The sequence below is a fragment of the Crinia signifera genome, chromosome 9 (genome assembly GCF_055691185.1).
Source record: "Crinia signifera chromosome 9, ASM5569118v1, whole genome shotgun sequence".
Classification (NCBI taxonomy): Eukaryota; Metazoa; Chordata; class Amphibia; order Anura; family Myobatrachidae; genus Crinia; species Crinia signifera.
Genome location: NC_139225.1, coordinates 100,664,605 through 100,677,130, shown reverse-complemented (window position 1 = coordinate 100,677,130; position 12,526 = coordinate 100,664,605). Strand labels below are relative to the sequence as shown.

At 43.3% G+C, this 12,526-nt stretch overlaps 1 protein-coding gene across 3 annotated transcripts in view; it reads left to right on the top strand.

Annotated features, from left to right (window-relative positions):
* AFF2 (ALF transcription elongation factor 2) overlaps positions 1 to 12,526 on the top strand; it is a 481,449-nt gene that overhangs the window by 249,615 nt on the left and 219,308 nt on the right. The window lies entirely within an intron of this gene.

Here is a 12,526-nt window from a genome sequence, read left to right as displayed (position 1 = left end):
ACTGAACAGCGCTCAAAGGCAACAGGAATTTGATCAAAAAAAAAAAAAAAATAGATCAACCCTGTGCCGAAAAAGATGATCAGTGATGTACGTCACTGATCAGCGCACAGCGGCCACAGGACACCCACAAAATCACAGTGTGTGTAAAAAAAAAAATTAAAAAAATACCCCACAGCACACACACAAAAAAAAAAGGTGATCAGTGATGCGACACTGATTACCAGTGAGGTGCAGCAGGTGCACAACCTTTGGTGCAACTGACAGGTATATATAAAAAAAAAAAAACCTCTGTACCCCCAAAAAAGTTGCTGATCACCTTAGATATAGTGATCAGCACAAAAGGCGGGGACAGCAGACACAAAATTTAGCACTCTCTATCACTATCTCTCTCTATCTCTCTATCTCTCACTATCTAACACTATCTAACACTCTATGACACTGCAGCAGCAGCACTCACAGGTATATCTATATATAAAAAAAAACCTGCGCCCCCAAAAAGTTACTGATCAGTTAATTTATACTGATCAGCACAAAAGGAGGGGGCAGCAGTCAGTTATATAAAAAATATATAGCACAATCTGTCACTATCTCTCTCTATCTCTCTCTCTCTATCTCTCTCTATCTCTCTATAACTATCACACTGCAGCAGCACAAAATATAGCACTCTGTCAGTAGGCCTCTCTCTCTATCTCTCTCTCTCTATCTCTCTCTCTCTATCTATAACTATATCACACTGCAGCAGCACAAAATATAGCACTCTCTGACACTATCTCTCTCTCTATCTCTCTCTATCTCTCTCTATCTCTCTCTATCTCTCTCTATCTCTCTCTCTCTATCTCTCTCTATCTCTCTCTATCTATCTCTATCTATCTCTCTCTATCTATCTCTATCTATCTCTCTATCTATCTAGCTAATACTAATACAGTGCAGCAGCACAATATCACAGTATGGCACAATTATTGCACAGGATCCAGGAAGCAATCAGCAGCGATCAGGTAAGTATTGCAGCAAGTATTTCTGGTCAGTATGGCGGCAGGGGGGTACGGTGACCGCACTGCACGCTTTCCAGACCGGAATGGCGTCTGCAGTGCAGTCACCGTTAGTTTAAATCTCCCTCCTTGGCTGTGATTGGTCCGTCGGTCCGACGGACCAATCACGGCCTTTGGGGGCGGGCGGGGTGAGGTGGGGTGACACCAGTGTCACCCTTACACCCCGCGGTGATTGGTGCTGTACTTTACAGCACCAATCACCTCTGATCCCGTGTCACCGGCGAACGTTATTCGCCGGTGACACAGGAAAACGCTGTGAATGGCTGTTCACACTGAACAGCCAATCACAGCGATCGCCGACGGGGGGGCGGCATCGCAGCCCCCCCGGGGCATGCACGGACATGTCTGCTGTCAGGGACAGCAGACATGTTGAAACTGTCACCGCGTCTATAGACGCGGTGACAGTTTAAATCCATGACGTACATTTACGCCATGTGTCGGGAAGTGCTTCCCGACCATGACGTAAATGTACGTCAAATGTCGGGAAGGGGTTAAACAAATGTTCCAATCTAAACCAAAGAAATATGACCACAAAGCAGGAATGAGCTAGGGATTGCTAACAGTAAATACTTGGCTTCCTGCTGTCTGTCATACCGGGGACACACTAGGCTGTATGTGTGCCTGGTGATATTGGCAACGGCAGGGGCCCAAAGAGGTACTAGCATCAGCCTGTGTGTATGCCAGTGGGTTGAGAGTGGCGGCAGGGGGAGTGACTAGTGGATCGAGCTGGGCTGTAGCATGGCCTTCGGTAACTAGTTCCTTCCTTGTCTGAACTTTTTAGCTAAGGGAGTGGGTCATAAACAATGTTGCGTGTACACACCAGTGGCCATATGACTGACTGCTTGTTTATCACTCTCCACGTTATCACATTTTGATGCTTGCAGAGATTGCAGTGTCTTGTGTGCCATGAGACCTCCTATTTTGTAGATGCTGCTTCAACTCTGCGGTATGTCCTAGATGGTAATATAGGATTTAAATGATCGTACAAGCCTGTAGTTTATTACAGCTGTTTATAGCATGTATCGCCACATTGGTTTTGCCACACTCACAAAACACTTTGACAGATGGGATCAATCACTTTACAGAGAGACGTGTGAGTGTGTGTGTGTGTGTGTGTGTGTATATATATATATACATACTGGTGTCAATGTGTCTTGAGCATCCACATGGTGATTGCTTTGCTGACCTTAGTTTTGTAAACTGTTGATAATGGAATTTACTATTGTTGTGTTACAGTACCTTATTGTCCTCTACACTGTGTTAGTTCAGCACAGTGGCACTGTCTCATTTGCAGTAGACTCCTGTAGCGCTTGCTATTCTGCACTACCTCTACCCAGTGATGGTGGTTTCATCTATTTGCATATAAATACCATTAGCATAAATATGATCTTTTTGCCTTTTTCTTTATTTTCAGTAAATATTCATTGTGATCACATTGCAGGGCATTACATAACACCACACGCTGTGTACTGTAAAGATTAATTGGCATTCGGTTAGGCATCATAAACCATAGCTCTCTGCGTGTTATCCTCAATTTTCCATTTACAATGCAATATAAGTACAGTTTACTTACTTTGAGGGCACATAGTGAAAGCATAGTTTTTATGGACTAGCCTATGACAGGCACTGCTAGCATTTCTGTTTTGTCAACCTTAGCGCAAAGCTGAAAGTTTCCGTGCATTAGATACACTGAATGTGACTTACTGCTGGGAATAACTATGGTTAGTTGGTCTTTTATTTTATTGTTTGCTGTGCAAATTTGGTAAATTATGTGCAAAAAAATGTATACAATAAGCACGTTAACTGCAGAATCCAATTGCTGAAATAGTATAAATATTTGAAAGTATAGAAATGATTAGTGTATATATAGGCTTACTTTACTATCACCTAGGAATCTAGGACGCGAGGGCATGAGTATAGATTAGAAGAAAAAAAGATTTTTTTCAGCTAGAAGAAAAAATTTCTTTACGGTTAGAGCAGTCAAACTCTGGAACTCTCTTCCTGGTGATGTTGTGTCGGCCGACACAATGAATGCGTTCAAAATAAGGTTGGACAAACACTTACTGGTTAAAAACATCCATGGGTACAAATAAGAATTATATGTCTCTAAACAACCTAGGTTGAACTAGATGGACGCAAGTCTTTTTTCGGCCTTACCTACTATGTAACTACTGTATGTAACTTTAAACCAAAGCACTCATGAATTACACAAGGAGCTGTATACAGTGACATCACTAGGGCTGTGTGGCCCGCATCAAGTGTCACCCTTCGGTGGGGTGATACCAAAGAGAGCCCCACAGCCGCACAGGGGCTCCCAGTTTCATGCCTGCTCCTGAGAAGTGTGGACTGCACATGGGTGAGTTAAGAATGCCGGGGGGGGCTTAAATGTAAAGGCCGGCCACTGTGGGGTTGCATGGGTAGAGCTGGTTGCATAGTGGAGGTGACGCAGAGTGGAAGAGGGCGGAGGTGGAGCAGGAGGCAGTGCTCCTGACAGCAGTCACCAGTGGTAGAGGCAGCAGTGAGTATCATCAGAGCAGATGCAGCAGCAGTGGTGATTTTTCTCTATACTGCGACCCCCACTTCATGCTCGTGAGCGCATGTAAATCATTTTGATGATGTGTAGCACAGGACACTCCACACAGCTGACCACCCTCAATAACTCCCTCACTTTGTGCTTTAAGCTGCTGACTCTCCCCTCTTTTTATGCAGTGACCAGAGAGCTCATTCATTCAGCTGAACTTAAAATATTAATTCTGTAAAAAGACTTCATAAAATCAAGATATATACAGTAGACATTGCCTATTGGGCACCTGCCCGGGGTGCCACTTCCTGTGAGATCTCTTAAAACCTTGTTACAATCTCCCTAAAACTACTTTTCAAAAGTAGGCAAGTATGACCCCACATCCACAGTCCGCACGTCAGCACCCTGAGCTGACTGTGAGCTCTCACCAGGTGCCCCTCTCCCACCATACATCTCTCTCCCATCCAGTGTCCCGATCCCCAATATGTCCCTCTCCCACCCTGCATCCTCTACTATGTGCGGGGGGGTGGAGAAATCACAGAGCACATATATATATAAACCCCCATGAGGAACCAAGGACCCACACATCTACACCTATTGCGGTTATAGAACTACCTTGACTGTATAGCAACTATCTAATTATAACCTAGAGTGTAAAGACTTGGCTATCCTGAACAACCCTGGATCCATTACTTCATATTTACCCTGCCAAGATTGCCAAAAATTTTAGCTAAACACTTGAAGAAGTCCCCTAGGGGACGAAACGCGTTGGATAATGCAGCACGTTTTATTATAAATGCACAACAAATATCATCATTTAACATTTTTATTGGGAAAAAAATACTTTTTAATAAAGAATGAAAAACGTTTGATATTTATTAACAGTTTCTTATATAGTGCAGCAGATTCAGTTGCACTTTACAATAGTAGACAGTGATAAAACAAACTGGGTAACAACAGTCAGAGTTAGAGGTAGGAGGGCCCTGCTGCAAGCTTACAATCTATAGGGAATGAATGGACTTTTGTGTGTTACAATACTTGTGGCACTAATTGAGGTGTATAGGGGACTCTCCACCAAGGGTGATATTCCACAAATGTGTATATATATATATATATATATATATATATATATATATATATATATATATATATCTCTTGTGTCTTTTCCCTTGCCAGCAGGGAAGTTTGTGGATAAGGCTGCCTTGTATTGTGTTGATACATATATGTTGCCCCCTGCAATGTGCTCTTGTGCCTGACGGGAGGAGGTACCGGGGTGGGGGGGGGGGAGGATACACTGCATCCATTATAAATATGCCACTGAAAAGCAGGCTTGAAGTCAGCATCCATGTAATTCATGTATCACGGCCTAAAGTCTGGTAAGCCTATATGTTTAGCAGGGATTCACAACCTATTGGGCCCGATTCAGACCAGAACACACAGGCGCAAATTTGCAAGGCCAGCGTTCAGTTAAGACGCCACCCCGTTAGAGTGAAATCCTGCAAATGAATTTGATTTCTGTGCGAATGGTTGTGTATGGATGCACATGCATTCGCAGCCATGCAAATATGTCCATAACCAATTGTAACAGGCTCACCTTCTTATCACACCCACTAAACGGCCAGTTTCCACTCCCAGATGCCCACTTCCTGTCAATCACCTTGTGAATGCTGGGTGTATAGAATTAGTTGCAGGATTTCATCGCAGGATGGCCTTGCACATGCGTACTGTGAACCGTACACATGCGCAGTCTATCGATAATTGCCTGCTGTGCTAATTTACAGACGTGCAATCAGGTCTGAATCGGGCTCTTTATTTGGTCTTAGTTTCCACGGAAAATGCAGTGTGCTAAAGGATCACCAATTAAAGTTGCGTAAAAATATAAAATACACTTAATATGCTACAGTAAAAGAGAAAACCTTTTTGGCAAGCATATACCTCATAACATTTGTATAGGCCACATCGATATAAAAGAATCCCTGCTCCTGATCCGTCAAACACATCATTAAACTCTGATTGCTCAGCATAACTCCCCCCCCGGCGTGTAAGCTTTTCCCACTTTGGTATGTGACTCTGGAATGTTCTGTAGTAATCATTCCCGTTGGTGGGTATACAGCCATATCATATGCATCAGCACTGTTACAAAGTCTCTCTCTCTCTAGAATGTAGACTGTACTAATGTAGGTAACTGACATGCATCAGTGGTTATTCGCCATTGCGGTACTCTGATGGTGAGATATTCTTCTGGCACCTTTATGCGTTCTCACCTGAGGTGTCAATGATCTGGAAACCTCATTAAGACCTGTGTTGTTTATAGAAGTTCTGCTCATGTGGCACGTTTATTAGATTAAATGAACATATTAGCCAGCTAATGGTTCACTGTTTTATCGCAGAGAGAGCTCTTTGATGTCTAACAACGAACAATGGCCATCTTTAAGGGTTTGTATCGAAGGTTTGACGGTGTTTAGTTTGACACCAAAAAGTCCACATGATGTTTTTCACGTTTTTTGTGTGTCAACATCTCTCGACATGGGCCCTCAATTAGTGTAGCACAAACACTTGTGTGTGTAAAAAACCCTGATAATGGGGTTGTTACTGAATTTTCTGTTCAGTATATCTTGCCCTTTGTCTCTTCAATGTTTAGTACGTAGCTTATTTAGTAATACATAGACGTACAAGTACCACAAGCAAAAATCTTAAGGTCTATATTGCGCCAACTTCAGCAAAAGTTTTTTGGCCACATCGTTAGTTGGAATGTGTATATGTTTACGGTTGCTGGAGTTTTGCACTCATGGCCCTATGCAAGGGAAAAAGTGAATCCAGGCGTTAGCGCCCATGTGCAAAATAGCAATGGTATGCAGATGCATTCTAGCATACATACATACATATATACATACATATATTTTGAGTTGCATAGATTGTGAAATACAACAGTAGTGAGATTCAGATGATGTGCCCATATAAGGCAAGTGCAAGTTTGGGGTCGATCTTTGCTCTTGAATGCATCTAGAAGCTAGATTTAAGGCATACTTGCCGACTTTTGCTGGCTGCCTTCTGGGAGAGGGCAGCCAGCTCTGTTATACAGGGGGGCGGGGCTATCGCCGGGAGCTTAAAAGAGCCAGATTGGGGCGGAGCCACAGACGGGCTTTCCTGTTGGTGGGTGTGCCTACAGTGAACGCGTCATTTTAACCACGCCGCCCGTCGTGCAATGCCGGTATTTCAGGCATTGCACGGCGTTGGGCGGGGTTAAAATTACGTGAGGGGCGGATCGCGGGGGATTGGGGTTAATGCGGGAGGGTTGCCCCCTTTCCGTGGGGCCGGGAGAGGGACCCGATTTCCGGGACCCTCCCAGCCATTCCGGGAGGGTAGGCAACCCTGATTTAAGGTTGTATGTGTGGTAAGAGTGTTCCACTTAAAGTATACTGTAAATGTGAGGATGCAAGTGTGCAGGCACTTCTTAGTGGTACATTAATTCAGTAAGTTTATAAAGAACTCCAAATGTTTACTTTGAAGTCACGCTGAACACTTGTCTGGTGGAATCATTTTCATGTGTAAAGAGATTTATAGTGTAAGTGCTGAGTGGTAAACTACCATGGATTTAAGATGAGCCAAATGTCAAATGTTGGAGAAGATTCAAAAAAAGTCAGGTACACCTACTGTACATAGCTTTTAATATGTTTTAAATCAATCAATTGAAAATTACATTTTCTTGTGACTTTTAGGTCAGAAATGGGATTTTACAATGTTATACTGTAGCTTTTCCATTTCAATTTAATTTTGAATGAACTCAACAGACATGTTCGGAACCAGAATACATTAGTCTTTTTTTATTTTATTTTTCAGATTCATGCTTTAAGAAGGTGTCTGTGTGTGCGGGTGTGTGTACACATTCATCTGTGGTTGTTGCTATGTATAGTCGCCCCATGAATGTTACCTTCTTTTCTACCTCTAGTTCTCACCAGAACCCCTTACCTGGGCATCATTAATCTTCTTATGGGAATGAATATATATCAAACCTTCTGAAGAGGACAAGTGGAGAAATTGCCCATAGCAACCAATCAGCATCTCGCTATCATGTACATTCCAAAAAAAAGATAGCTAGAATCTTATTGGTTGGTAACATCACCAGTACTCTTCGGAATGATACACCTCCTCCCTTGTGAGATCACAGGGCACAGAACACCTCAGATAAGAGCGATAATAGGAAATCTCTTTTTAAAACCAGCTAATATCCCTAATAGTGTGTACACACGGTCCGATTTCCTTTCCGATGTTGACGATATAGTCAACATCGGATCGGCATCGGATCGGAATCGGATGCAGATCGCAATGGTTTTAACCTTTGCGATCCCGATCCGATCCCGATGCGCGTTCACGTATCGGAAGCCAGAAAGTCTTGGCTGCCTTGTCTATATAGTGCAGATCTGCACTATATAGTTAAGATTGGATGCAAATCGGATGTGCCTTAAGATCCTATCCACGATCCGATCTGATCGGATCATGGATAGGATCTTAAGGCACATCTGACCGTGTGTACACCCCATTAGTGTATACACAGTCAGTGGCGGATTCAGGGGGGGGGCACCCGGGCACGTGCCCCCCCTGTCATTAACTTTGTAGATGAAGACCAGAGCTTTCCAACGAGCCCAGCCCCATGTCTCTAGCCCCCCGGGAACCGGAGATATCGCCTGGCAAAGCTGTAACATTTTTTTCCCCATAGGATAATATGGGACCCGTCAATTCCGACCCCCACCCGGTTCTGACGGCTGCCAGTTTCCCCCCCCCCCTGGCATCACAGGAGCTTGTCATTCAATTCCAAATCGCTGGGCTTTCAATATGATACCAGGATGGTCCATATCGGTTAATCGATTCCAGAGATATAGCGTGTAAATCGAGTTTTTTATTTTTGAAATGTAATTTCATGGCTGTTCATGTTCTTTGAGGGCAGATTACTCTGGAACCAAACGTTCCAGTTTCACTGGACCAAAATCATTCAGAGCCCACTCAAAAGTTCTTCAATATGATACTTGTCTCATGTAAATGGGTCAGTTAGTTCCGAAGATATAGCCGGTTAAATGAGATAACTGGTTAAAGGGGGGGAGGGGTGGTTTTCTCTCCCCCTCACACCAGAAAATGCAGGGACTAGGCTGGTGTAAAAGGGGCCAACCTGGGAATGCATTTTCTGGTGTGAAATGGGTATTATTTCAAATAGCTGGGACCTGCAGTGCTCAGAATACAGCCAGGTTCTGCTACTGTCAGTGGCTATCACTTCTGCCTGGCGGCGGCTGTCCCCCATTTACCTCGAGCATGTATTTTCCATTGGCAATGAGCATATAATCCCACATGGCAACGAGCATGGAACCTCTGGCAATGAGCATGGAACCCTTGGCAATGAGCATGTAGATAAGCAGCACTTACTGTATGTAGCATAATTTTTAATAGGCATTATGGTGTTTGGCATAATACATAATGGACATCATGCCGTGTAACTTAACGTGCAATGGACATTATGGTGTAAATGTTTAATGTGCGCCTTTGGTGGACAATGTCCCTGTTTATGAAGCGTATTGTGAATTTTGTCTTAATCTGTGTGGCATTATGTGAATTCTGGCTCAATCCGTGTGGCATTATGTGAATTTTGTCTCAATCCGTGTGGCATTATGTGAATTTTGGCTCAATACGTGTGGCATTATGTGAATTTTGGCTCAATCCATGTGGCATTATGTGAATTTTGGCTCAATCCATATGGCATCTTATGAATTTGGCTCAATCCATTTGGCATTTTGTGAATTTTGGCTCAATCCGTGTGTTATTATGTAAATTTTGGCTCAATCCGTTTGGCATTATGTGAATTTTGGCTCAATCCATATGGCATTTTATGAATTTGGCTCAATCCGTGTGGCATTATGTGAATTTTGACACAATCCATGTGGCATTATGTGAATTTTGGCTCAATCCATTTGGCATTATGTGAATTTTGGCTCAATCCATTTGGCATTTTGTGAATTTTGGCTCAATCCGTGTGTTATTATGTAAATTTTGGCTCAATCCGTTTGGCATTATGTGAATTTTGACACAATCCATGTGGCATTGTTTGAATTTTGGCTCATTCCATTTGGCATCATGTGTAAGGGGCAAGTATAATGGGGTCTAGTATTTTGTAGCATAATGTGTAGAAGTTGAATATGGTGTTGTACACTAAACTCAAGGACATGCCCCCTGTTGAGTGGCCACACACCCTTTTCCAGAGCGCGCCTTCGGCGCACGCACAACTACATCCTTCACTTTTGTTGCCATGTTGGGCCTATTTTTAATCCCATTGCCACCCTCTCTCTGCCGCTCTCTTAGCATGTACACTGGCACCACTAACACTAGCCCTCCCCCACCTAAACCCTCTTTTATCATGGTGCCCCCCCTGTCATTTTATCCTGGATCCGCCCCTGTACACAGTCACAGAGGACAAACTAGGTAAAACATGAAGTCTCTACTTAAATTCTATTTATTTGCGACTGCTGTGCTGAAGGTACTACATGCAAACTGATGGGGAAAAGTGGCATAATTAATTGTACTGGGCGGAAAGAGAGGATAAGGATTTGCACAGTGGATAAAGAAATTGGTGAAAATAAATTGAATAGGAGGGGCAGCAGAGAAAGGGATTAATGAATTGCCTTGAAGGATCGGAAGGGTGGCCAACTAATTACAGACTGTATTGTATAAGAAATATCACTTGCCTTCTGTAAAGGACAATATTATTAAAACTGTATTTACATTTAACAGTGCTTCCATTGCTGTCCAGGAGCTGGTTGTTCCTCAGGATGGGATGATCCAATTTTATTGGGATAAGGTCATTGGGTCACCAGCATGATTGTCGACAAGCATTAAGTTGACACCATTAGGTCGACATGCATTTAGGTCGATATGACTTAAGGTCAACATGCAGAAAGGAATATGCCAACAGGCAGTATTTCATGCTCTACCACCCACTAAGGCGTGGTGGGAGTATAAAATAGTGTGCCCGAAGCATGGTGAGTGTAGCAAGCCATGCGAGGGGACGTGGTGGTACGTTTCGGTGTACAAATTGAATGTTGACATATTGACCACATTGACATATCACACCTGTCTACTGTACATTGTGGTTGTCTATGTTTGAATGTCTATAATTTACTATGTAAGTAATATATCTAACACAAACCTGCATATGATATACAGTATTAATAAGCCAGATAGAAGAGTATGGCTGCATTATTTATAAGTCTAATGCTGACATGCACAAGCTGCAGCCGGACGATGCATCCCTCACCTTCGTTATAGGCATTCATCTGGTTGGAGCCTCAGACAGGGCCAACACATTGGTAGCGGTTATTTGTTTTCTTATTTCTCAAATATTTCACTTTTCAATTTTATTCTGCATCTGGTATTGTGGAGAGGAGTGGGAATTACTGATCGGAGTAGGCTTATTGCCACTAGATTGCCACTAAGCGCCCTCCATCACCGCTTTAGTTCTCCAACAGCCCCAGATTCCTGCACAGAGAAGTATATATTTTTGAATGGCTCTTTACGGTACTTATGTAATATCTGGGCTCCCGTTTTTCTTATGAGACCGCGTCCCCTTGCGGGGCTCGCTGCGCTCGCCACGCTTCGGGCACGGTGGCTCGCTGCGCTCGCCACACTATATAAAATCAACTCCATGCGTAGTTGGATAGTAGGGGTATGAAAAAATGGGGTGCATTTAACATGGGAGCCCAGATAATACATAAGTACCCTCTTTACAATTCAATAGGGTTGTTCTAAGCCTTGAAGTGAGATACAATTGATTGGTTGCCCAAAGTTAGATACTGTAATTGGCATCTAGAAGCTGATTGCTTTGGGCAACCTCTCCCAGGCTTGATACATTTCCCCCGTCATCATTTTTAAAGCGTAGTAGGCCACGTACTGACGCGTTTCGTCATGAGACTTATGACGAAACGCGTCAGTGCGTGGCCTACGCTCTACTGACTGACACAAGGACCGGTGTTAACATCCGTTTACCTGATCCTGCTGCCGTGCAGCATACCAGCTGTCCGGCGTCCAGAGAATCGGCTGATGATCCCCGGCGTATCGTGAGCAGTTCTTGTCTTGGTTTTATTGTATATTCCGTGTGGTATCCAGCCCATAGTGTTTTACTTTTTGGTACGAGTCCCTGCTTCTGTATCTGTGGACCTCAGAATATTAAAGTGTGTTTATTTTTACATACTGCACCATGAAGTGCATTTCTTCTATTCCTCTATAGATTGTCCTTCCTCTGTGGATTCCAGAGGCATTTTGAAGATATTGCTGCGGGTTCTTCGTTTGGAACTCTGGTGCTGGTTACACCTGTGTGCTACTCAGGCTGTTTTTTAGGACTGGAAATTGCTGATCAGTCTGTGCGCACTTTTTTACTGTCTTGTTTCATATATATATTTGATGTCACTGTTAACTGGGGCAGCGCGGATCGCTGAGGTGATGGGTTCTATTCCCAACTTGGCCCTAACTATGTGGAGTTGATATATTCTCCCCATGCTTGCGTGGGTTTACTCCAGGTACTCCAGTTTCCTCCCACAACCCAGAAATATACTGGTAGGTTAATTGGCTTAAAACAACAACAAAAATTAACCCTAGAATGTCTTTGTGTGTGTGTGTGTGTGTAGGGAATACAGATTGTAAGCTCCACTGGGGCAAGGATTGATGTGAATGTTCAAATATTCTCTGTAAAGTGCTGCGGAATATATGTGTGCGCTATATACGAAACTGCTAATAAATAAATAACAGTTATTCTCTACAAACCCCCATACACTAGTCTGACTTGTGCCTCAGACTAGTCAAACCCAATTTCCCTTCAATTTCCCTGGCACTTTCCCAGGGCTTATCTCCGATTTGTGACTTAAAGTGCCATTTTTTACATGTGATACATCGCATGCGATTTATCACATGTATAAGGACT